The sequence below is a fragment of the Narcine bancroftii genome, chromosome 10 (genome assembly GCF_036971445.1).
Source record: "Narcine bancroftii isolate sNarBan1 chromosome 10, sNarBan1.hap1, whole genome shotgun sequence".
Taxonomy (NCBI): domain Eukaryota; kingdom Metazoa; phylum Chordata; class Chondrichthyes; order Torpediniformes; family Narcinidae; genus Narcine; species Narcine bancroftii.
Window position 1 is genome coordinate 100,389,568 of NC_091478.1, and position 25,271 is coordinate 100,414,838.

Below are 25,271 nucleotides of genomic sequence, written 5' to 3' on the forward strand. Positions count from 1 at the left end.
TTTTGACTCCATCACAATCCCTTTTGTTTCCCTGATTGCTCGAAGGTGCATTGAGTTGTGGTGGAAAGATGTTGTCCCTCCCACACAGGCACAATGGTGATCAAATGTGATGCCATCCCTCTCTCTAGTGAAAATTAGGTGCTCAACTACTACAAGTATTATTTTTTTCTCTTTGAGATTCGTTTTTTTAAATTATTTTCAAAATTTATGGATCAATAATTTTTGTTATTTATTAATTTATTTTTATTTTTTCATTTCCTTTTTTTCCTGAACCTATTAGTTTTGAAATTAGTAGGTGACGCCTGACTTTGACAGTAATCGCTCATATCAATAGGTTGGGGTTAGAAATTAGATTAGTTGAAGTTGTTTTTCATTTTTAAATCAATTACATGGTTAATATTTTGTTCACTGTTGCTTTACTATCTATGATTTTAATTTAATGTTACCTGAACTTTATATGTATCAATGTATTTGATGTTTTTTTTTTCAAAAAACAATAAAAAAGATTGAAAAAGAAAGGAAGATATATTGCAGTGCATTTCCTCATTAGGGTCACATGTAGAGGGAACTTGAATGGAGCAATTTTCCCATCAGAACTGGGATTTATTGCCATGAACAAGTCATTGAAATGCAGTGTTTGCTCCACCATCACAGTGCAAACCTCCAGATTATAGCCATCTTATGACATTACCATAAAAATTAAAAGAATGACAACAATAAAAAGTGCACGAAAAGTGAGGCCGTGTCTTTGGATCATTGATTATTGACGGCAGCGGGGAAGAAGCTGTCCTTGTGCCGCTGAGTGCTCATCTGTAAGCTCCTGTACCATTTCCCCGATGGTAGCAGAGTGAAGAGGGCGTGGCCTGGGTGGTGGGAGATCTTTAAGTCACCACATACGATATGTAGAAAATTTTCACGTCAACAACAAAAGATTGTGGTTTTCAAACATTCTATTTCACACCAGCATCTGTTCCATTATGAGTATAAATGTAACAGATGATGAATGGTAGAGCACAAGGTACAGGATATGATGAGGTCTGTCAGTCTTGTCTAAATCTATTTTGAGTTTTAGTCTCCAGAGAGAGATGAAAATATATTGTTTTGTGGCATGAGAGTTTACCCCTGGGTATTACCCAGAATGGTTTCATTCAAGCCCATCAAAATGTTATTAAACTGCTTCAGAAGGTGTTGGATGAAATGAACAACTGCTGAACCTTCTCACCTCCCACCATTGAAAATATCCTTGCTGGATGCATCAAGATTGGCAAGAAGCTGTAGAAGGTGGTGAATGCAGTTCAGACAAATCTCCATCAACTCCGTCTCAACTTTCTGCTGCTTCAGAAAGGATTACTGACTCTGGAATGGATGACCGATTCTGGGATGGCCATGTGACTCTGGAGTGGCTTACTGACTTTGGAATATACTCATAACTCTGGAAGGGATTGTTACTGACTGGAATGGACGACTAATTATGGAATGGATAACATAAACAGACTGCGGGCTTTGGAATAGATTACTGATTCTGGAATGGATGATTAACTGGAATGGATGATTGGTTCTGGAATGGATGATTAACTGGAATGGATGATTGGTTCTGGAATGGATGATTAACTGGAATGGATGATTGGTTCTGGAATGGATGATTAACTGGAATGGATGATTGATTCTGGAATGGATGATTAACTGGAATGGATGATTGGTTCTGGAATGGATGATTAACTGGAATGGATGATTGGTTCTGGAATGGATGATTAACTGGAATGGATGATTGGTTCTGGAATGGATGATTAACTGGAATGGATGATTGGTTCTGGAATGGATGATTAACTGGAATGGATGATTGGTTCTGGAATGGATGATTAACTGGAATGGATGATTGGTTCTGGAATGGATGATTAACTGGAATGGATGATTGGTTCTGGAATGGATGATTAACTGGAATGGATGATTGGTTCTGGAATGGATGATTAACTGGAATGGATGATTGGTTCTGGAATGGATGATTAACTGGAATGGATGATTGGTTCTGGAATGGATGATTAACTGGAATGGATGATTGGTTCTGGAATGGATGATTAACTGGAATGGATGATTGGTTCTGGAATGGATGATTAACTGGAATGGATGATTGGTTCTGGAATGGATGATTAACTGGAATGGATGATTGGTTCTGGAATGGATGATTAACTGGAATGGATGATTGGTTCTGGAATGGATGATTAACTGGAATGGATGATTGGTTCTGGAATGGATGATTAACTGGAATGGATGATTGGTTCTGGAATGGATGATTAACTGGAATGGATGATTGGTTCTGGAATGGATGATTAACTGGAATGGATGATTGGTTCTGGAATGGATGATTAACTGGAATGGATGATTGGTTCTGGAATGGATTGCTGATTCTGGAATGGGCTACCGATTCTTTTGATTGATTACTGACTCTGGACTGGACTAATGATTCTTCCCATTGACTCTGGAATGGATAACTGATTCTTCTCATTGATTACTGACTGGAGTAGACCATTGGCTCTGGAGTGGATGACTGACCTGATGGATTACAGATTCTTCCATGGCCAGTTTAGCCATGATCTCATTGAAAGGAAGAGCAGGTTTGACAGGCCACATAGCCCACTCATGCTTCTATTTATTAGTTACCGAGATACCGTGAAAAGCATTTATTTTCGTGCAATTCAGGCAAGTCAACCTGTACTTAAGTAGGAAGTAAAATAATAAAACAGGGATGCTGCTGAGTCATGGTGCAGTGCTACAAGAAGGAGTACAAGTTATAGAAGCAAGTACAATTAAAACAATGCATTACACTGTTCATTTACAGTGGCGTTAATCTACAGCACATCTTTGGGATTTGGGAAGAAACCAGAGCAACCCAGAGAAACCCATATGATCACAGGGCAGTGTGCAAACTCCACTGAGACAGTATCAAGGGTCAGGATCAAACCTGGATGACTAGAGGTCTGGAGGACAGCACTAAATGCTGTATCACTATTACCACCCTTTCATAAGGCAAATAAAGCTAGTCAAAGAAGTGTTATAGAATGAATCAGAGGAGGAAGAAAACATATTTGGGAAGAAATGGCTAGAATTTAGGCACAAGTCTGCTGAAAGTTTGACCTCGGACTTAAGGACAAAGGAAACTTGGGAAGAGCAGGTAGTCAGGGTGGAGGGAAGGCACAGATGTACCTCTGGAGGAAGTTGCAGAGATAGGGAGAGCTGGGAAGGTGGATGAGTGAGAACCTCTGTGGAGCAAGCTACTGGAAATGTACTCCATGTTTGCAGACAATGAATTATGTTCACAGAAAAATGAGAAATGGCAACAATATCTCAGCAGAAGATCAATTACAGGAAAAGTTAAAAATTGCTTCCGTAAACATCATTGCTTGTCTTTGAAATTTCCAGTAGCTTGATTGCACAAACTAAGAGGAAGTGTCTCATGTACAGGTGCGTATTGAAGTACAACATTGTACCAAGTAATGGTACCAAGTAATGTCTTTGAATCATTTATTTTCATACAGCAATATTTTCATTATTGATGTCTTTGGTCGCTAAATTATATTGGGTGTACAAGGTGTTAGCGATTTAAGGTAACAATAGTATTTATTAATTGCAGCTTATTGTTGAAATCATTTATACTCTTGAGTGAAAAATGAGAGTCTGCAGATGCTGTAATTGTAGTAAAAACAAACCGAAATGCTGGAGGAACCCAGCCGGTCTTTTCAGCGTCCACATTGATAGGCTCTATCAATAACTCCAAAGCCGTAGATTGAGGAACAATGGGCTTTTTTATACTTTAGACTTGTCGCTGGCCTGATTCCAAGTGCTTGACTGAGGACAGGGAGAAGGAGGTCAACCTTTATTCCAGGCCACAAGAGGAGGAGTTACCAGGAAGCGAGTCACCAGCGGATGGGCCAGCTATCCATCGGCAGTTACATATTCGTATCACCACACATAGAAGACAAAGATATATTGCCGACATTTCGGGCCTAAGACCTACTTCAAGGAATAAGCAGAATGAGCCAGAAGCAGGAAACCTCAGAAAGTCCCAGGATTCAGACAATGCAACTGGGGGAGGAATCCAGATCAGCAAAAGGTATTAATTAGTTATGATAAGGGATGAGGTAAAGATTTATCATGTTTGTGCGAAAGGAGATATAAGGGAGAGACAGAGCTGTGGGAAGGCAACAGGGGGAAGAAGTGGGGTGGTGGTGGGGTTTAATGAAAGCTAGAGGTCGATATTAATACCATCCAGTTGGAGGGTGCAAAGTCATGCTGTTCCTCCAATTTGTGGGTGGTCTCAGCCTGGCAATGCATAAAACCATGGACAGATATGCCAGCAAGGGAATAGGATGGAGAATTTAAATGGGTGGCCTCTGAGAGATCTATGTTATTGCCACAGACAGAGCTGAGGTGATCAACAAAGTGATCTCCCAGTCTGTTTCCAGTCTCTCTGATGTAGAGGAGCACCAGATGTAGTAGATGAAATTACGAGTGAAATGTTGTTTCACTTGGAAGGACTGTTTGGGGCCCTGAATGGTGCTGAAGGAAGAGATGTGGGCACAGGTGGAGCATCTCCAGCGGTAACAGGTGTAGGTCCCAAGGGGATGATTGGTGGGAAGGGAGGAGTGGACAAGGGAGTCACGGAGGGAGTTGTCCCTGTGGAAGGTGGAGAAGGGATTATGTGTCTAGTGGTGGGGGTTACATAGTAGGTGGCAGAAATGACGGTGGAGGATGTGTTGGATCCAGAAGCTGGAGGGATGGTAAGTGAGGACAAGAGGAATCATGTCCTTGTTGCACATGGGGGCAAGGGGACCAGGGCAGATGTGTAGGAAATAGAGGATATGCGGGTGAGCACTGAATTGATGGCGGTGAAGGGAAAGGTACATTGTTTGAAGAAAGAGGACCATTCTTCTATAAACCCATCAACTCCCACAGCTACCTTGACTACACCCCTTCCCACCCTGGCCCCTGTAAGAATTCCATTCCTCTGTCTCCATCGCATCTACACCCAGGATGAGGATTTCCATCTCAGATCATCAGAGATGTTCTTCTTCGAACAACATAGCTTTCCCTCTACCATACAGTCATACCAGATACGCAGCACAACGTCATGATGAAATGTAACGTTTTGGAGAAAGATGGAGAAGCTCTTTGCTTTGTCCTCATCATGGGAAAGAATGCTAGTTCTGGTCATTTGTCATGGGGTTAAGGTAATATTTTCCCATTTCTTTGTAGGTTTTCCTTGTAAAACAAGAAGGAAGAGGAGGGACTTGAATGACAACCCAAAGCCATTAGTACTGCACAGGCAGATGATGTATGCCCAGAGAAATTCATTGATCACTGATGTCAGAACCTGATCAGCCCAATGCAAGGAATATCTAGTAAAAACACAATGCTGGAGAATCTCAGCAGGTCAAACGGTGTCCTTTATAGCAAAGATAAAGATACGTATTTGGGCTTGAGCCCTTCATCAAGGTAAATATCTACCATTATTGACCTCCCACCAAAGGCACATTATGCTCCCTCCTTATCTTTGCTCAGATGATCTATGTGCTGGCTAACTGATGCACTTGCTCCTTGTAATTCATCACACCATTGTTCACGAGCATTTTAGCTCTCTGTTCATGATTCATGGAAGACAAGGCGAAGGATTTTTCAACAGGACATTAAAGCAACATCACTTTGTACTTTCCGCAGCAAAATACAATTAGAGATCCTGCCCTAATTTGGGTTACTTTTAGAACTGTAAAATGACTTCAGTTCATCTGCTACTAAATGAGTCACACAGAGAGTTTCAGCTCGAAACATTGAGCAGTCCTTTTCTCCCACTGATGCAGGTCGACCCACTGAGTTCCTCCAGCAAAGTTTGTTTTGGATGGAGGTGGCCACCAAGGGTGAGTCCGTTTCTCTCCATGGATGCTGCCTGACCCACTAAGTCCCTCAGGCTGCTCATTGTTTGCTCGAGAATCCAGCACCTACAGCCTTGGCACTTCTCTGATGAGAGAAAATAGTTGCTTAAAATGTCGATCGGAGAAATATCAGTGTAAATTATCTGAATCGTCAATCCATAACTCACCAAATGAGTCAAACTGGCTTGCCGTACTGGGTCAGGGTGCCATTTGAATTTAAAGTTAGACATATAGCATGGTAACAGGCCATTTTGGCCCATGAGTCCTTGCCGCCCAATTACACACAATTAACCTACACCCCCAGTATGTTTTGAGTAGTGGGACGAAAATGGAGCCTTCGGGGAAAGTCCATGCATACATGGGGAGAAGTTTCAAACTCTACAGACAGTGTGGGATTCCAACCCCTGTCCCTATCGCTGGTGCTGTAAAGGCATTGCACTAACCTTGACGCCAATCCTGCTGCCCTTGGACATAGTCCTTGGAATTACTGAATAGCCAGAGTATGAAGAAAATTTTCAGTTATCAGGATGTAATAATTTGCAGTTCAAGAATATTCTGCTCCATCTCAAATTGGATCCATGTGGTTAATGATTTACAAGTACTGTTTATTGTCCACGTTAATAACAACCATACAAATGACCTCATGATAATCTACTAAATGTCTAGAAATCTGAGCTGCCTCCCTATCTGAGTTGCCATCACTGTATTTCTCAGTTGTTCCATGATGAATCATTATGTTACCTCCTCACTGCAATACCAAACAGGCTATCCAGCCCATTGAGTCCTTGTCAGCTCCCAGAAAAGCAATTTTTTTCCAAGACCATTGCCCCCCTCCTTATTTCAGTACATCCCTTCAACTTGTTCTCTTAACTTGCCCATTATAGTTGAAATGGGTGAGAAATGATGAGTTGGAAGGCAGGATGGAGGCTGTAGAACTGGTTGGGTGGTTGGTCAGAACAACAATCTTGCTCTCAACATCAACCAGAAGGTAATTGAGGATTTTAAGAATTGAAGGGGGAGGGACCATATGGAGAAGGAGAGGGTTAATACCTTCAAGTTCCTGGGAGTCCACATATTGGAGAACCTCTTCTGGACCAGCACATGGACACAACAGTGAAGAAGACAACCCACCACTTCTTCTTACTAAGAAATTTGAGGCTTGTCATGTCATTAAATGTACCTTCAAAGTGCAGAATTGGACATTTTGGCACTGGACATTTTGGTGAAATAAAAGACTTTTGTAGCCATTGTGACATTTTGGCATCCACAGTTTGACACTGGTCTGGCAGCCCCTGACATTGCAGTGTTTCAGAAACATTTGCTGGGGGAGGGTTAGATTTATTTGTATAATGTAATTACTTAATAGGTATAGCAATAAATCCTAAAATGTTTCTGAAACGCCGGCCGCATGCTGACAGCCCTACCTGTCGCCCTGAGACTGCCTCACCAGCCGCCCTATGACAGCCCTACTGGCTGCCCTGTGACAGCCCCACTAGCTGCCCTGTGACAGCCCTGCCGGCCACACGCTGACAACCCCGCTAGCTGGGGTGTCACAGGGCAGCCGCCAGGGCTCTCACAGGATGGCTGGTGGGACTGAGTCTGCCAGCAGACAGTGAGTGGGGCAGTGGGCCAAAATGTCCAGCATCAAAATGCCCAGTGCCAAACAGTGGGCACCAAAATGCCCGGTGCCAAAGCGTGAGGGCCAAAATGTCCAGCGCCAAAGTATCCAGCACCAAAATGTCTTAGACCCCTACAAGTGTACTCTGGAAAGTATAGTGACTGGTTGCATCACAGCCAGCTTTGGTAATTCAAGTGCCCAGGACTGCAGAGGGCCACAGAAAGTAGCAACAATAGCCTGGTCCATGATGGCCTCTGACCACTCTTCCTTCTAAAACCCTTCCAACCCCTCTTCAAGATGTTCTTGGACATGTCATCAAAACTGTGAACAATGTGAAAAAGAGGGGCTTTGAACATTTGGCTGTTCAAACAACTGTGTGAAGATATGGAATCAGAGCCTGCTCTACTACACCAAACTGTGTTGGCTATCAACAGAGGTGCAAGTGTTTGAACAATGAGAAGAGTTGCAGTTGTTCTTGAAGACACAAAAAAAGTGTGAACTGGAAACCTGCTTCAACCAAAAGCTTTGAGTATTTTGCCTTACTTACCTTGTGGATATTTCTGATCAATTGAACAAATTGGATCTCAGGCTGCAAGGCAAGGACTCAACTATCATCCAGTTTGTTGATGCTCTCAATGTATTTATTGCAAAAGCTTGAAAACTGGAACCATGAGGCAGAGGGAGGGAACTTTGTCATGTTTGAATCTCTTTCAGCAATAGGTGTTAATGGAATGGGTGTCTCCAATGAAGAATCTCTGCACTACTTCCCAGAAATCAGCAGAGAAGGGACCGGCACTGGTGAGGAACCCCTCTCTTGTTAAAGTCAACAAAGTCCCTGATGATCTGCAAGATGAACTCATTGACCTTTAAAATGATTCTGGATGCAGGGATGTGATTGAGACTTTGTCTGTCTCTGAATTTTGGCCAAAAATGACAGATAGTCACTCCTAACATTGCAAAGGAGTGTCTTCTAAAGATCCTGCCCTTCGTGACCACTTATCTTTGTGAATCAGGCTTTTCGAACTTGCTGCAGTTGAAGACAAAGGCACGAAACTGCATTGAAGTGGAGGCAGACCTCAGATATGCATTATCTACAACAGAACCAAGGTTGTGGAAACTGGTGAAGAAACTTTAATAGCAGGGGTCTCATTAAGTGGCTTGAGCTTTGATTTTGATTGGGAGTTTTTATGTTCAGTGTATGCTTGCTTTGCTTTCTGTTTTTTAAAAATGTTAAATACTTTATCTAAAGATGTGTTTCTTACAGAGCTGCTTTTGACTTAAAAATATTGCTTAGTCATTACCTCTGTGCCATGGCATGTTAGGCCAGAACCTAGGTGGGCTTTAGACCGAAAAAGGTTGAGAACCACTGACCTATTCTCATTGACCTGCCCCGGGACCGTAACCCTCCATGCTCCTCCCATCCCAGTATCATTCTAGACTTTTATTTAATGTCAAAATTGAGCCTAGCTGCTCATTCCACACTCTCACCACTCTCGGTGTGTAAAAGTTTCCTCTTTGACCAGCCCGGAAACATTGGTCACCCTTTACATTCCATGGACGCCTAGTGTCCTGCTGCGTTTCTCCAGCACATTGTGTAGGATTTAGACCCAGTGATGATTTCAGTTCAATCTCATTTCACTTTCCTCCTCTTGCTGTTCCTTAAGACCAGTGGTTTTCAAACATTTTCTTTCCACTCACATGCCACCTTAAGCCATCCCTATGCCATTGCTGCTCTGTGATCAGTAAAGTGGGATATGAGTGGGAAAAAAAGGTTGAAAAGCTGCTCTAGACCCAATTATTACTGAAATATTTTGCTTGAGAAAAATTGTCATTGGCCCATTTCCTTTGGAGTTCTGAAACCGTGCACATAACGAGTCAATGAGGGACGATTAAAACAGTGGTTTTCAAGCCTTTTTCTTTCCACCCACAGACCTCCTTAAGTAAAATCCTGTGACTGTGGGGACAGTGCCCAAGGTGACGTCTCCTGTGTTCGGCGGCAGCCTCAAGGATTTGCAGTTTTGTATGATGGTAGGATCCAATTTGTAGTTATAAATGTTTTTTGGAAAAGGAGGCAAATGACATGCTTTCCTTCTTGGTCAGGACATTGAGTATAAAAGCCACATTGTGCTGCATAAAACTTTGGTTAGACTACAATTGGAGAATTGTGCACAATTCTGATCACCCTCTTACAGCAAGAATGTGGAGGCTTTGGAAAGGGTACAGAAGAGATTTAACAGGATGCTTCCTAGACTAGAGGGTGTGACGTATAAAGGAGAGTTTGGACAAACCTGGTTGTTTTCTCTGTTGGCAGGGAAGTGACGTGAGAGGTTATAAAATCATAAGAAGGATTGATAGGGTAGTCAGCTGGAATCTTTTTTCCCATGATCAAAATATCAACTGTTGACAGAGAAGCATTTAAAATAAGAGGGGGAATGTTTCAAGGAGAAGCGCAGGACCCATAATTTTACACAGAGGGTGGTGGGTGACAGGTATGGGCTGTCAGCAGTAGTGGTGGAAGCAGATACAATAGTAGCAATTGAGAATTTTAGATGGGGTTATGAATCTGGAAGGAATGGAGGGCATGGCTCATGAACAGGCAGAAGAGTTTGAGTCTAATTTGGCATCGTGTTCAGTGCATCTTCCTGTGCTGGACTATATGTTCCACGTTCTTGAAATTGCAGAAATGAACTCATTTACATTCACCTGCTAGAATCGGCAAGTCCTTATTCTGACACCTCTTCTGACATGTGACATCTCCAATAATACCACACTCTCTCGGAACTCCACTGGAGGGTCAGCTCAATTTATATGCTCGACATTGAACCCATTCACAGTCTTCTGCCTCAGAGGCAACCCAGTCAGTTGAAATTGCCATATAAGACCAGCTAGGAAGGTTAAGTGATCTGCTAGTTTTAAGACAGTTTGATATTTTATCAGTATAAAGAGAAACTTGAGCCATTTGTGAAATGATTATGTTCACTCTCAGCATTCTGTTACTGAATCGGTGTGAAATACCGATGTATTGAAATACCAAGTGTTGTTGGGAGGCTTTATAAAAGCAGCCTAACTTTGTACTGTAGAATGAACCTACCTTATTGTGTGACATTATGCTTTTATTTAGGGGTTTCTCCAAGAGATTACTTGGGTTTCACAATGTGTAGTGATTGAGCTGTTTAAATTCAGTCACTGGAGCCTGAGATTGCACAACAACATTTGACTGGAATTGTCTTAGACATACAATTACCTCTGGTATCTGACAGAGGGTGACAAAGACTGGATCTCCTCTAAACTGCACAAATCCTGCAAACACTCAACTGAATAAAACAGCATAAATAAGACTATTTCTACACTTAATTTTCTTTATATTCATGTCAATATTCAAGAAAACAACTTGTGATTCTTGGTTTCACTAAAGGTCAGTTAATCCTTGCAGATTGTATATTGCAGATATTAATGATGATTTTATGTTCTTAAGGAGGTATGTGGGTCAAAATAAAAAGTTTGAAAACCGCTGTTCTCATCGTACCTCATTGACTCGTTATGTGCACGGTTTCACAACTCCAAAGGAAATGGGCCAATGACAATTTTTCTCAAGCAAAGTATTTCAGAAACAATTGGGTCTAGAGCAGTGATTCTCAACCTTCCCTTCCCACTCACATCCCACCTTAAGCAATCCCTTACTAATCACAAAGCATCGATGGCATAGGGATTACTTAAAGTGGAATGGGAGTAGAAAGAAAATGGTTGAGAACCACTGCTTTAGACCATGGAAACAGGCCCTTCAGTCCAACCTATTCATGCCCTCCAATTTGTCTACCCAAGCAAGTCCCATTTCTCAGCCAAAATCACTCTATCCACGTCCCTGTCTAAAAGCCTTTTAAACATTACAATTTTGCTCATCTCTACCACTCCCTCTGACAGTTCATTCCAGATCCCCACCGTCTTCTATGTGAAGAAGGTGAACCTCATCACTCTTTTAGTCTTTCCCCTCTCACTTTAAATCAAAGCCCCCGAGCTTTGGATTCACATACTCTGGGAAAAATATGATGACGATCCACCTTATCTATGCCTTTCATGGTGGTGGGAGGGTGGGTTGGAAGGGGGAGGAAAGCAGTGGGGATAACAGAGGGGTTGAGTCATGAGAGAAGCTCTCACAGAGCTCCACACTAAGAGGAGAACTTCTTCAGCGTAGGCATCCCTCAAGGGGATTTCACAGTGGAGCAGCCTAATGGAGATAAACAAGACAACCTGTAGATGCTGGGGTCAAGAGCAAAATATAAAAGTGCTGGAGAAACTCAGCAGGTCCCACAACAACCTCAGGAAGTCAACATTTTGGGGCTGCGTCCTACATCATGAGTTTCAAAAACCAGGCCCATTCACCTCGTCTGGTGGGGTGGGGGAGGGGGGGGTTTCAACTCACCTTGAAAGGATGGTAGGCGCAGAATTTAAACAGTGCTTGGTTGTGGACTTGAACAGCGATGACCTACAGGGCTAATACCGACTCAATGCTGGAGGTTGTGTAGCTTCCTTCCAAGTGGCAGAGGCCCAATGGCTTTTTATTTTGTGTTGAAAATGTTATCCAATTCGATTCATGATTTCATTGAAGCAACACGTATTCAGAGATGGATTGAAACGTTGATTATTCAGATAGGAGGATTAAGAACTAGAGGACAAATTTTTACGTGTGGCCCATCTATCTTGGTCTGGGAGGAGGAGCACTGTTACTTATTGGGTTAAGTTGATTTCTTCTTCCCTTTCACCTGTTAGTTTTGCCCTGCTGGGAATGAAACAGTAAGCCTAGTATAACTCCCCACTGGCTCCACTGGTTCCATCTACCCTTTGCGTGCTCCTGTCCCCAGTCTTCTCTCAGAGCTCCCCAGTTTTCCCACTCCCTACCTGATCCTCCATATCGCTTACCTTCATTTGTCCAGTATCCTATTACCTCTGCCCCCTCAAGCAATTCACCCTCCCCACCCTTTATATGCTCCCTATCTAGCCTTCATGGTTTAGGCTCAATAAAGGATCCTGACCCAAAATGCGGACTGAGCATTTCTCTCCATGGATGCTGCCTGCTGGCTCGCAGAGTGCCCCGAGCTTCTCTTTCTTGGTATCTTCCAGTATCTGCACCACATCTGTTTTCCTAAACAATTTTCCCCAGACTTGCTATGCACAAAAGTGTTTCAGGGATGATGAAGAGTCAGGCCTGAAATCTTACAGCTCAGTACAGGCCCTTTGGCCCTCGATGTTGTGCCTATGTGTATATCCCTACCAAATAAAACTAAACCCTTTCTACCTCATAACCTCTCATTTTCTTATACTGTGCACAGAATTTTACATTTATGAATTTCACCAGGCTTTGGTGTTTGAAAGATAAATAGTTACTGCTCAGGAAGGTTCTTGTCGGTTTTCAGAGGGAGATTTGTTGCTTGTTGGACACAAACTGATTCCTTCCGATCAGCTACTTCAGTGTCTTGCCAAAGAAACTTTCCCCATGCCTCTGTCTCTTTTAAATCCCCTATTGTTCCAGCCTCCATCACCACCCCGAGCAAGGCATTACAAGCACCCATAACTCTCTGCATAAAAAATGTACCCCTGATATCTCCCCTAAATTTTTCTTCCTTCACTATGTACAGATATCCTCTGGTGTTTGCTACTCCCGCCTTGGTAAAAAAGATGCTGGCTGTTTACCTTATCTTCTTCTCTTCTTCTTCTTCTATTAAGCCACCTCTCATCCATCTTTGCTCCAAAGGAAAAAAAAGACTTATTTTCCAATCCAAGCAACATCCTGGTAAATCACCTCTGCATCTACTCCATAGTTTCTGTGATAGTACAGATTCTATCACCAATGTGTATATGTACAGATTGTAGTGTAGGATGACTGATTGGCTGCGAGTGTAGCCACACCTACTGGCAGGTCTTAAAGGATTGCTCCTAGCCAGACCAGGTCATTCTGGGCTGGTCGACTATGCTCCAGTCTTTTAGTTAATAAAAGCCTTGGTTTGGATCAACAAGTCTTTGGTTCTTTCGACGCGCTCTACAATTTCCACATCCTTCTTTAATGAGCTGAGCAGAACTGAGCACAATATTCTATGTGTAATCTCACCAGAGATTTGTAGAGATGTAACGTGATCTCTCGACTCTTGAACTCAATCCCCCGATTAATGAAGCCCAGCATCCCATAGGCCTTCTTAGCTATCCTATCAACCTGTGCTGTAACCTTGCGAGATGTATGGATTTGGACCCCAAGGTCATCCATTCCTTCCTGTGGATGCTGTTTGACTTGCTGAGTTTCTCCAGCACGTTTCTTTACTGCACTTGACCCCAGTATCTGCAAGTTTTCTTGTTTAATTCCCTAGACATTTAGCCACCGAACCTGCTGATGATAGGCACATTATTTCCTCTGTCAGCCCCTTTGTACCAAACCATTCCCCTCCAGCACTTTCTTCGCTACTCAAACAACTTGTTTCTTTCTCAGCTCTGAGGTTCTATCAGAAACTGGCACAGAAGTGGTCAGTGATGATCATGCTGAACAGTGGGGCAAACTGATGGCCAACTCCTGCTTCCATTTTATTATGTTCTTGCTTCTCATTTGCTCGAACAGCATTTTCTTATTTTATAATTGAGAATGAGAATAGTAGAATTTAGAATACTGATGGAATGCAAACCTAATAGAAGTCTTTACATTCTTTAAATTTAAATTTCAAGTTCAATTGATTTAATTTTAATTTAGAGATACAGGCCCTGCCAGCCCACAAACTTGCGCTGACAAATTACATCCATGTGACCAATGAACCTACTAACCTCATACATCTTTGGAAAGTGGGAGGAAACAGAAACACCTGGAAGAAACCTACTTAGACACAAGGGGAACGTACTGTCTCAGAGGACCCCAAAACCCAGCAGCAATAGAAATTCACCAAGACAAATGGTTATTTAAACAAAAATTGCTTTTAATTATCTTTAAAAATTAAAACAGGATCAAACTCTAACTTATTACTATTAACTTAACTTAACCTAAGCACACATATATGTATGTGTGTATATGTTCAGAAAAGTTCTTTAATTCACAGTCACTCCTTCAAGTTCATGGGTATTAAGCAATTCTTATACTGTGCACAGAATTTAACATTTATGAATTTCATCAGGCTTTGGTGTTTGAAAGGTAAATAGTTACCGCTCAGGAAGGTTCTTGTCAGTTTTCAGAGGGAGATTTGTTGCTCGTTGGACACAAACTGATTCCTTCCGATCAGGTACTTCAGTGTCTTGCCGAAGAAACTTTCTCCATCAGTGTTTTCCAGATGATAACATCTTTCTTTCAGGTCACCACAGAGTTCCTTTTCTGTTTCCTTTATTTCAGGTGAAACATTAAACAGCCAGCAATCTCCTCTTGCATGGACTACAAGGGCTTTGAACAGACTGAACTAAGAACTCACAACCCGTCTTCAATTTGGGGTCTTTCCACAAGCTTGCCAGCTTGTCATGTTCCAGTCCCAGTTGCTGAACTGTAGAACTGAATTCTCTCTCTCTCTCTCTCTCTCTCTCTCTCTCTCTCTCTCTCTCTCTCTCTCTCTCTCTCTCTCTCGCTATCTCAGAGAAAACCACATGACCTTCTTAGAGCAGCAACTGCATTCAGACAGACTGCGGCACCAGACCCAATCTTCTGAGTCCATTCATTTGTTACTTTCTATTACTCCACAGCATGTCCAATTAACACCTACCTGTGAAGTCCTTTTACGCATTCTTCAAAGTTTTTGCAAAGGATCTTGGAGCCTGGACTGCCTGGCTTGAGCAGAGCTCTGGCATTTTAAGTGAGATCTGTGTTGTTAAGCGTTTGTATCGTTTTATGACCTAACTAAAAAAAATCCCAAAATTTATCTCCTTTAAAACATATCTATATACAATGTAAAATATAACATAATCCATCACAGTACAAACTCCTCATAGACAGCAGTGGATTTGAACCCGGGTCGCTGGTGCAGTAAATGGCACTACGATAACCAACAAAATCTATCAAGGATTTAAATAGGGTAGATACTCAGAGTCTTTTTCCCAAGGTGGTAATTTCGAATACGAAATTAAGATGAGAAGGAGATCTCATTTAAAATGCCAGAGCTCTGCTCAAGCCAGGCAGTCCAGGCTCCAAGATCCTTTGCAAAAACTTTGAAGAATGCGTAAAAGGACTTCACAGGTAGGTGTTAAAGATGAGCTTTAAGATGAGAAGGAGAAAAGTGTAAGGAGATTTATGAGGGCAAGATTGATTTGCACAGAGTTGTGGGTATCTGCCATGTGCTGTCAAAGGAGGTGTTGCAATATCAGTGTTGACTGGACATTAGATAGACATAAATGGGTGGGAAAAGATGGCTGGAGATCGTGTAGGCAAATGGGATGTATTTAGATTTACATCAGTTACCACCGATATAATGGGCCAAAGAGCCTTTTCTGTATTTTATGTTCACATTGGGTGGAAAAGTAGCTACAAGTTCATGGTAACATTTACTGAACAGCAGAGCAGGCTGAATGGGTCATCCCTGCAGCAGGCAACAAACTAATGGACGAACTCGGTGAGCCAAGCAATGTCTGTGGAGGCAAAGGGATGGCTGATGTTTCAGTCCAGCTTCCAAAATCCAGGTCAGTCTTGGCCCTGTTTGTTATCTTCAAACAGAAGTGAATACAAAGAAGCATCTCCCTAAAAGATCACATGGTTTCAGAGCTCTTTGTGTAGCTTTATAGCTTGATGATCTTTCAAACTAACTGAGAGAGAAAAAAAGATGATTTGATTTGCCAGACTCCTGAGTGTTGGTTACTAGGAGACAAGGCCTGTTCTGCTTACGTTCAGGAGCATTTCTGCGTCATCAAAGCAGACAGAGAAAAAAAAGCATCAGCCTGCTATTGGACGAGGGATCTTATTGATGAGCCAGTTAAGTATTAGAAGTTGCCTGTTATGTCACGGACCCAGAAATGCAAACTATTGGTTACCACAAAAATAAAAGTGTCAATCTTTCTGTCAAATTATTTATGTCTTTATTAAAATTTGGTTTAGAAATATGGAAAGGGATGGCACAGTTGGCGTAGTAGTTAGTGCAACGCTGCTACAGCGCCAGCGATCGGGACCGCGGTTCGAATCCTGCCCTGTATGTAGGTTCTTTGTACGTTCTCCCTGTGTCTGTGTGGGTTTTCTCCGGGGGTTCCAGTTGCCTCCCACCATTCAAAGCATACTGTGGGTTAATTGGGCGGCACAGACTCGTGGGCCGAAATGCCCTGTTACTGTGCTGTATGTCAACATTTTTAAAAATGTAAAACTGTATATATATTCGTCGCACAGTTCTGTAACGCACAATTAAGGAAACAACTTACGCCGCTTCATTTTCCAAATGACACACTCTGTAAAATGATCTAAAGGCTCTGCTATCCTGAGAAATCAATGTGCTCATTTGAACTCATAAAAGATGTCTTTGTTTAAACCAGCAAGACATTTCATGGGGTAAAAATATTGTGCATGCTTGCTTCTGGATTTCTGGGGTGGTGGGTGGGCATGGAAGACATAATTTCGCAGTCATCTTGCAGCAAATCAAACAACAAATATTTATGATCCTAATAAAGCAGAATATTTTACAATTGACCTATGACTCCAGGGTGCCATGGAAACTTAAATATGTTGCAGCATAAAATTACCAGGTTACTGCCAGAGATTGCTGGTACATTCACATTAGCTTTGCTTCCTTAATTTAGATCTTCTATTTTTAATAAAAATGCAGATTGACTATTTTCCAGAACGTTTAAAAATAGCACCCCTAGTGGCCAATTCACCAATCATGCATCATGCTATCTTAAGCAACCGAAAAATTCACTTATCTGGCATCGACCAAACCCCATAGGTGCCAGATTCCGGGGATATTACCGTGAATGGAATTTGAATTCCTGTAATTATAATTAATATTTCAGTCATCAAGAGAAGCATAGATAAGGCAAATAGTCATTGTCTTTTTCCCAGAGTAGGAGAGTCTAAAACTGGAAGATATCGATTTAAGGAGGGAGAGAGAGAGAGAGAGAAAAGATTTAAAAGGGACTTGAGGATGGTGAGTGTGTGGATCAAACTGCCAGAAGAAGTGGAAGAAGCAGGTATAATTACAGCAATTATAAGACATTTAGGCAGGTACATGGTGAGCAAGGGTTTAGAGAGATATTGGCCAAAAGCAGGTAAGTGATCCTAGCTTAGGTAGGTAACTTGGTTTGCAGGGAGAAGTTGGGCTATAGGGCCTGTTTCCCTGCTGTAAAACTCTAAGATCTTATGAATCACTAGTCCAGTATGATAGCTGTTTCACTGTCATATCAGAGCCTACAGATAAATTCATTACAGATTTTAAAAAATGAATTATCTTTGTTAATGGATGATAAATCAAATGAACGAAGAACATTCTGGCACTTACTTCATAAAGTGAAGTCATTAGTTGGAGAGGAACATACTAGAGTATAGCACAGAGCAAAGCAGCTGGTCAACGGGCATGGAAGTCTGCCACATGGAATCCGCTTGTCATGGAATTGACCGCAGCTTTCTGCTCTTGCACTTTAATATCTGCCAATGTCAAGCTTGGCTGGAGGGAGTTATTACAATGTACTTGCTGCATAGAAACAGGCCTTTCAGTCCAATGAATCCATGCTAGTGTTTATGAGGTTGTATATGACCCTCTTCACAGACACAGCAACATGGCAACAGGAGGAAGTCTTTCAGTTCTTCTTATCTTTTTCTGCCATTCAGTGCCATCTTTCTCTGACAGTCAATGGCGCTACTAACACCTGGTAATCCATCTACCTTATGGGGTATACTATTGACAAGATCATAAACAAAAATGCCATGAAAAAGCAGTTTAGAGGTTTAAGTTTGAATTTCAGATTATTTGTCACAAAATACCTTGTACAATTAAAAGAGTTCTTCTGTGAGAAGAATAGCAGGTTATCTCCGACCTTTACTGCCGTGTAACAAGCACAATTTTCAGAGTACAGTATTGCAATGAAAGGAAAGATTATTTTGCACGATGCAAGGGCAGCAAGGTTACATTAGTGTGGGGCTCATTCAGGAGCCTGACAGCTGTGGTGAAGAGGCTGGGAATCCTTCAGGAAATGACTCACTTCCTGACATCTCATTAACTTTCCTCCATATTCAATGAGCATAATGAATGGTTTGAAATACTCTGTACTTGTCTAGACAGTGACAGACACTGCCACAGAGCTCAGCACCATCCAGGACAAGGCAGACTGCTTGATTAGCACCCACCCACCACTGTACATGCCCAATCACTCCACCACTGGAGTTCAGTGGCTGCAGTGAGTACCATATGCAACATGTGCTACAGCTACAAGCCCCAGCAACTCTTTCAATCTCCCAAAACCTCGACCTTAATGATCACGAAGGACAAGGGCAGCAGATGTACTGGGAATCCTCTGATCTGCATGCTCCACATCAATTCTGCCATTCTTCCATCAAGACCACTTACAAATTGGAGCAATTTATATTCCATCTTGGCAGTCTCCAATTGAACAGCATTAACATCAACTTCTCCAGTTTCCTGAAACCCCCTTCCCTTGTCATTCTCTTTTATAATCCTTTTGTCTCCTTCCCTCCCACTCCCCACTCCCTTTCCTTGCTAGGATACAATACTGGTGGGTACAGGTCAATTACTGTATAACATTGAGATATAATACTGGTCATATAGGCATGTTACAGTATAACACTGGAATATAATGCTAGTGGGTACATGTCTGTTACTGTATTGCACTGGCGTACAGTACTAGTGGGGACAGATCTGTTACTATATTACACTGGTGTACAATATTGGTGGGTACAGATCTGATACTGTATTGCACTGGCGTACAGTATTAGTGGGGACAGATCTGTTACTGTATTACACTGGTGTACAATATTGGTGGGTACAGATCTGTTACTGTATTGCACTGGCGTACAGTACTAGTGGGGACAGATCTGTTACTGTATTACACTGGTGTACAATATTGGTGGGTACAGATCTGTAACTGTATTGCACTGGCGTACAGTACTAGTGGGGACAGATCTGTTACTGTATTACACTGGTGTACAATATTGGTGGGTACAGATCTGTTACAATATTATATTGGCATACAATACTAGTGGGTTCAGGTTTGTCACTGTATAACACTGCAGTAGAATTCTGGTGGGTACAGGTGTGTTACTGTATAATACTGGAATACAATACCAGTGTGCACGATCTGTCACTTTTTAAAAATGGGATACAATACCAGTGAATACTGGTCTGTCACTATCCAATCCATATGAAAAGTTTCTGAACCAATAATATTTTGAAATTTGATAATCAGAATGTTTATCATCTTTTTTTTTGAGCAGGTGAACATGGCAACATGGTTAGTGTAGCATCAGTGTATCGATGCACAACTACAACTCCAACTGGGTCATCAAGTTTACGGGTGACACAACAGTCGTTGGCCTCATCATCAACCACGATGAGTCACACTACAGAGAAGAGGCGGAAAATCTCATGGTGTGGTGTGAGAGTTACAACCTGAGTCTCAATGTAGTCAAGATGAAGGAGATGATCGTGGGCTTCAGAAGGACCATAAATGACCACCCTCCGCTACACATCAACAACTCTGTAGTTGAGACTGGAGAGCACCTAGTTCCTTGGAGTTAACTAGTGACCTATCGTGGCCACTCAACATCTCCTCACTTGTCAGGAAGACACAACAGTGAATGCATTTCCTAGGAAGACTGAAGCGGACAAGGCTTCTGGCTACCATCATGTCAAGCTTCTATGAGCTATTATAGCTAAACATTTTCTAGCCACTGCTAGTGCTAATCGGATAAATGAAATTTGAAACTTTTTCCACCAGAAGATCTTGAAGGAAAGGACATAGTTACATGATCAGGGGTGATCATTTAAAACGTAGGAACTCCTTCTTGCAGAGGGTGGCGAATCTTTGGAATTCTCTGGAGGTTTGAGGAGGATGGATCACTGGGAGTATTTAAAGATACATTTCTGAATGATCAGGAAATTGAGGCAGATTGTGAACTAATGCAGAGAGACGATGAACAAAGGGCAGATCAGCCCTGATCAGAGTGAATGGCAGGGTAGGTTTGATGGGCTGAGTGGCCTACTTCTGCTTTTATTTTCTAAGTTTCTTATGTTCCAAAACTAGGATCCATTTATGATAGTTCTGGGCAGGAACCAAGCAAGCAAGTCTCTGTGCAGCTCCTTTATTTTTAACTTAGCTCCTTTTATAATCCAGTTTCAAGTTCTAGAAGGATCAATAAATTGCATCTCAAAATCTTACAGTCTTTGTATAACCATTACAACCACACTCCAAATGCTGTATATACTTAATGGTAAAAGTATGCAAAAACAATACAATTGCATTTTTAATCTACCATTATGGCTACATTCAGCATTTTCAAACTCATCTGAACAAATATTAAGATATAATACAGATTAGAATTGCACAAAAAGATCCTTGATGCATAAATATTCTTCATTCTGTACAGTTCTTTTACCAGTGTACTCATTTTGTTCCCATTCCCCGGTGTGGAATATAATTCACTTCTCATTAAACAAGATTATATCTCTGGTTAGAATTCTGCAAAGGATTTTACTCCTTTCAAGGAGCTGTTTGATCCAAGTGTTTTTGGTATATTGGGTTTAATATCCCAAGCTGAGGGAAGCAGGAAATTGGTTAGAACTTAGTTCTTGACTGTTGCCCAAGTTAACAGTAACTCCCTTTCATTTGAGAAATTTCAGGATGGTTTAAGAATCTGGGTAGAAGATTATGCAGAACCTATTGGGTTGGCATGTGAGCTCACACCCATCTATACTGCAGTGATGGGCAGAAGGTAGTGGGCATATGAAATGAGCTGGCAGAGGAAGCTGTTGAGCTGGGGACTCGTGATGTTTAAAAGGCAATGAGACACACACTTGGTGAGGAAAGCTCTGGAAATAGGCCAAATGCAGGCAAATGGAACTGGCTTGGATGGACAAATTGGTCAGCATGCTGAATGGGGCTGAAGGGTCTGTTTTCATTCTGTATAGCTCTCTTTGACTCTGGGTATAAGTATCTGAGGTCTGCCGTTTAGCACAGATGCACTCAACAGAAATAACCTCTCATGAAGCCCGAATGCCATTGCCTCTGTACACTTAATTGAAAGATTACATTCTCGTACCATTTTACTGGTCAACTGCAATTTATGTCACATTTCATGTTGAACACAGTTGGTGGGACATGACAACACATCTTTGCTGGTGAGAAAAGACCACTGAATTATTAAAACGCTCACACAATCCCAATGCAGAGGAACAAAATGAGAAGCTTTACAACATGAATAATCTGATCTAAACATAACACTGAACAAAATACCAACCCCTAAATCTGCAATTTATTTGAGGTTTACCACTTAAATCTACTTTGAAAAAATTGAAGGGGAGCTTGGTTCCTCATTTACTCTTCACCACTTCCCATGGGCTCTGGCATCATCCTTTCTCCAGCACCTTTCCCAAGGAACCATGAGAATGTTTGGCCAGCTGGAATCGGATTGCAACAGGCACTGTAGCTAACTCTGGCTCTCCCACTGCTTCCATTAACATGATATGTGAATTGATGATTTATATTCGGGATTGGGAACCTTGGCACAACAATGCTTCCTAAATCCTAAAGACACCTGGTATGTTTCTATTGCTGGTATTCAGCTAACTCAGCACTAAACTGGAATATCCAAACTTAGATCTTCTGGGGAGTATGGCTTAGTTTTCATTCACCTTTCCTTAAATGAATGCATGTATTCAATTAGAATTCTGTGCAGTACTTTATTCCCAAGCTGTTTTTACCCACACAGAGACTTGCCTGTTCAGCCCAAACCTAGACCCTCTGGAGCAGACAGTTCAGTTACAGTTTGCATTCTCTCTTTGTGAAATAACATCGGATTTTATTTGATCATCCACCCAGAAAAGAGTTTTGGGATGTTTTATCACATTAAAGGAATGTATCGCAGATTTTTGGACATTTAAATTTATGGTGTGTGATAGATCGAAAGTAGACATGAGAATTCAATTGTTTATTGCCGTGTACATTGAAATACAGTGAAAAGCTTTATATTGCGTGCTGTCAGGCAAGTCAAACCAAACTTAAATAGAGTAGGTTGTGTAACAATAAAACTGAAATGTAGGGTGTGGTGTTACAGTGAGAGTCACAGAGTGCAGGGTGCGGTGTTACAGTGGGTCACATAGAGCAGGGTGGGGTGTTACAGTGAGAGTCACAGAGTACTTGGTGCTAAGTTACAGTGAGTTACAGAGTACAGGGTGTGGTGTTACAAAGAGTCAGGCACATTTTCTGTGCAACGTAATCGCCTTTTTTGACCATATGATGTCCCAATCGTGTGAAGGTCATATTCGTGCTATCAGGAAAATGTTCCTGCAGGAGAAGCAGGCAGTAGTTTAGGGCAGAAAGGCATGTCGACCTGAAGCACTACAGATGGAGACGTATGATATGTCTTAGTCAAATTGATCTGGTATCCAATAGGAGAATGTGCAGGTGAGAGAGACCACAGCGGCACGTGTTCTGATGAAATGTCCTCAACAACTTTGATGACGATAAGTGACAGAGTCACTTTTATATTTCAAGAAACACTTGGAACTGATTGAGCCTCACCTGAGGCGCAAGACAACAAACTGGCAGCAGCCTCGGGAACCTTGGCTTAGACTGGCTGTTGCTTTGTGTTGGTATCCCTACCCCATGTGAATATCGATCCATCAGTTGTAATTTTGATGTTGGTATCGCCTTGGTGTGTGTGGTGGTATGCCACGTTACTGGAGCTTTGAGGAAGGCTCTCTCTAAATGTTTTGTCGGACTGTCAAGTGGTTATCGCCTCCAGGAGACAGTTGACAGGAGTATCCAATCTGTATTGGTGCCATAGACGGCACACATATTCCCATCATCTCCCCCCCCCCCCCCCCATGGCGACGCATCTCCTTCAATCGGAAAGGGTGGTACTCAATTGTTCTTCGAGCTGTTGTTGACCAAGGTTAAGTCCTTAGTCACACTTCTGTCTTTATTACTTAATGTGTCTCATTTGCCCATCTAAACACTCCGCTTTTCTGTTTTTCAGCTTCACAGATGTGTACGTGGGTTGGCCCGGCCACACGCATGATGCTCGAGTGCTTGCCAACCCACCCACACAGAAAAGCCAAAGAGCAGGCGGGTACCTCTTCCCATGTGTGGTGAATGTGAACCCTCTTCCGACCATTCTCTTTGTGTGGTTCACGCAATAAATTGTTTTACCATGATGGCGTGTGTCCCTGTACGACAATGATATGTTACAAAACTACTTCTGAAAGAAGTTATGATAGATGAAAGGATTTGGCAATTTCCAGATATTGTAAGGCATGCACTGAAAAACATTTGTGGACTGTGAGTTTGTGAAAGTTCTTCTAAATCTGCAGAAATCCAAAATAGTTAACGGAGTGCATCAAGACTGAGACCCAGCTTCTCCCCTCAGGAAGTGGCTGTAAAGGGTTCCACATACTCAATCAACGGCAGTGAGCCTTTAACAAACAATTCAGTTCAGCAATGCTTTCGGTGCCTGGCCAAGCACCTCGATATTTGTATCACTGTTGTTTCAGACGTTATTGTTGCCTGTTGTGTTCTACTCAATATATGTGAGCTTAACAAGGAGCACTTCCTGCCAAAGTGGAACACTGTCTGTAAGGAGTTTGTAGGTTCTCTCCGTGTCTCCATCCGTTTCCTCCAGGTGGTCTGGTTTTCTCCCATCCTTTAAAATGTACAGGGGTTCGTTGGGTGTATTGGGGCAGCTCAGGCTCGTGAGCTGGTAGGGTCTGCCTAAATTAAATAAATAAAGAACTGTCTACTGAATCCCTCACTGGATAAATATCAGCTTCCTTATATTTATTATTAATCATTTTATATTAATGATCTTTATTTTTGGGTGCCACTACAGGTTTAATTGACATATTTTGTATTAAGAGTACTGTATACAGTGGTCCCCACTCCCAGCGGCAGCCCGAGGTCCCTGTTCCCTGACTTACAACCAACCTGAGTTACAACCAATCTTCCTGTCCCGATTACGTCAAATGTTGAGGACTGCCTGTAGTTGGAGTTGGGTTTTGATCGATTCTGGTTGGGTTGAGTTTGGTTTGGATCGGCCATGAGTAGGTAGGTTGGGCTAAATTGTAATGGCAGTGATTGGGTTGGGTTTGGTTAAGATAGACCATGAGCGGGTCAGATTACGCTCACGTTGGTCAATGGTCCATCTTGGTTGTGCTCCCATGAGCCTTGGTTGATTAGATTTGGATTACATTTTAGCTTTAAACGTAAATGGACTGAAGCTTTGAGAATAACCAGAGTGGGGGGGAGGGGGAGGGGGTGACAAATGTACAATCTGAAGATGGTCCGCCCTGCAGCCATTGTACACTGTTGGTGGAGCGAATGAATATTTGGGTTGTGGTCAGAGTACTAATCAAAAGGAATGTTTGTATTAAAGCTGTACTCACGAACTGACAAATGGATCTACCATTGTGCCTTATAATAGGCGTGAGGTTGAGACAGATTTGGTTTCCACAACATTGTTGTAGATTCAAAATTATTGTATTGTCATGTAATAAAAGTGAAAAATCAGAAATTGCCTGCGCCTCTTACAGTCAGAGAAAGAGAAACCGAAGAGAGCCCCCCCCCCCCACCCC

General features: G+C 42.1%; 1 long non-coding RNA gene across 3 annotated transcripts; it reads left to right on the forward strand.

Moving 5' to 3' along the window:
• The first annotated feature begins 2,225 nt into the window (after positions 1-2,225).
• LOC138744028 (uncharacterized) lies at positions 2,226-25,191 on the forward strand. Of its 3 annotated transcripts, XR_011345210.1 has the most exons (5): positions 2,226-2,612; positions 3,813-4,108; positions 5,251-5,490; positions 9,473-9,570; positions 23,681-25,191. It is a non-coding gene; the product is annotated as an uncharacterized lncRNA (long non-coding RNA). The 3 variants fall into 3 exon arrangements; XR_011345209.1 differs by lacking the exon at positions 3,813-4,108; XR_011345211.1 differs by lacking the exons at positions 2,226-2,612; positions 3,813-4,108 and adding an exon at positions 2,751-3,459.
• Positions 25,192-25,271: the final 80 nt, after the last annotated feature.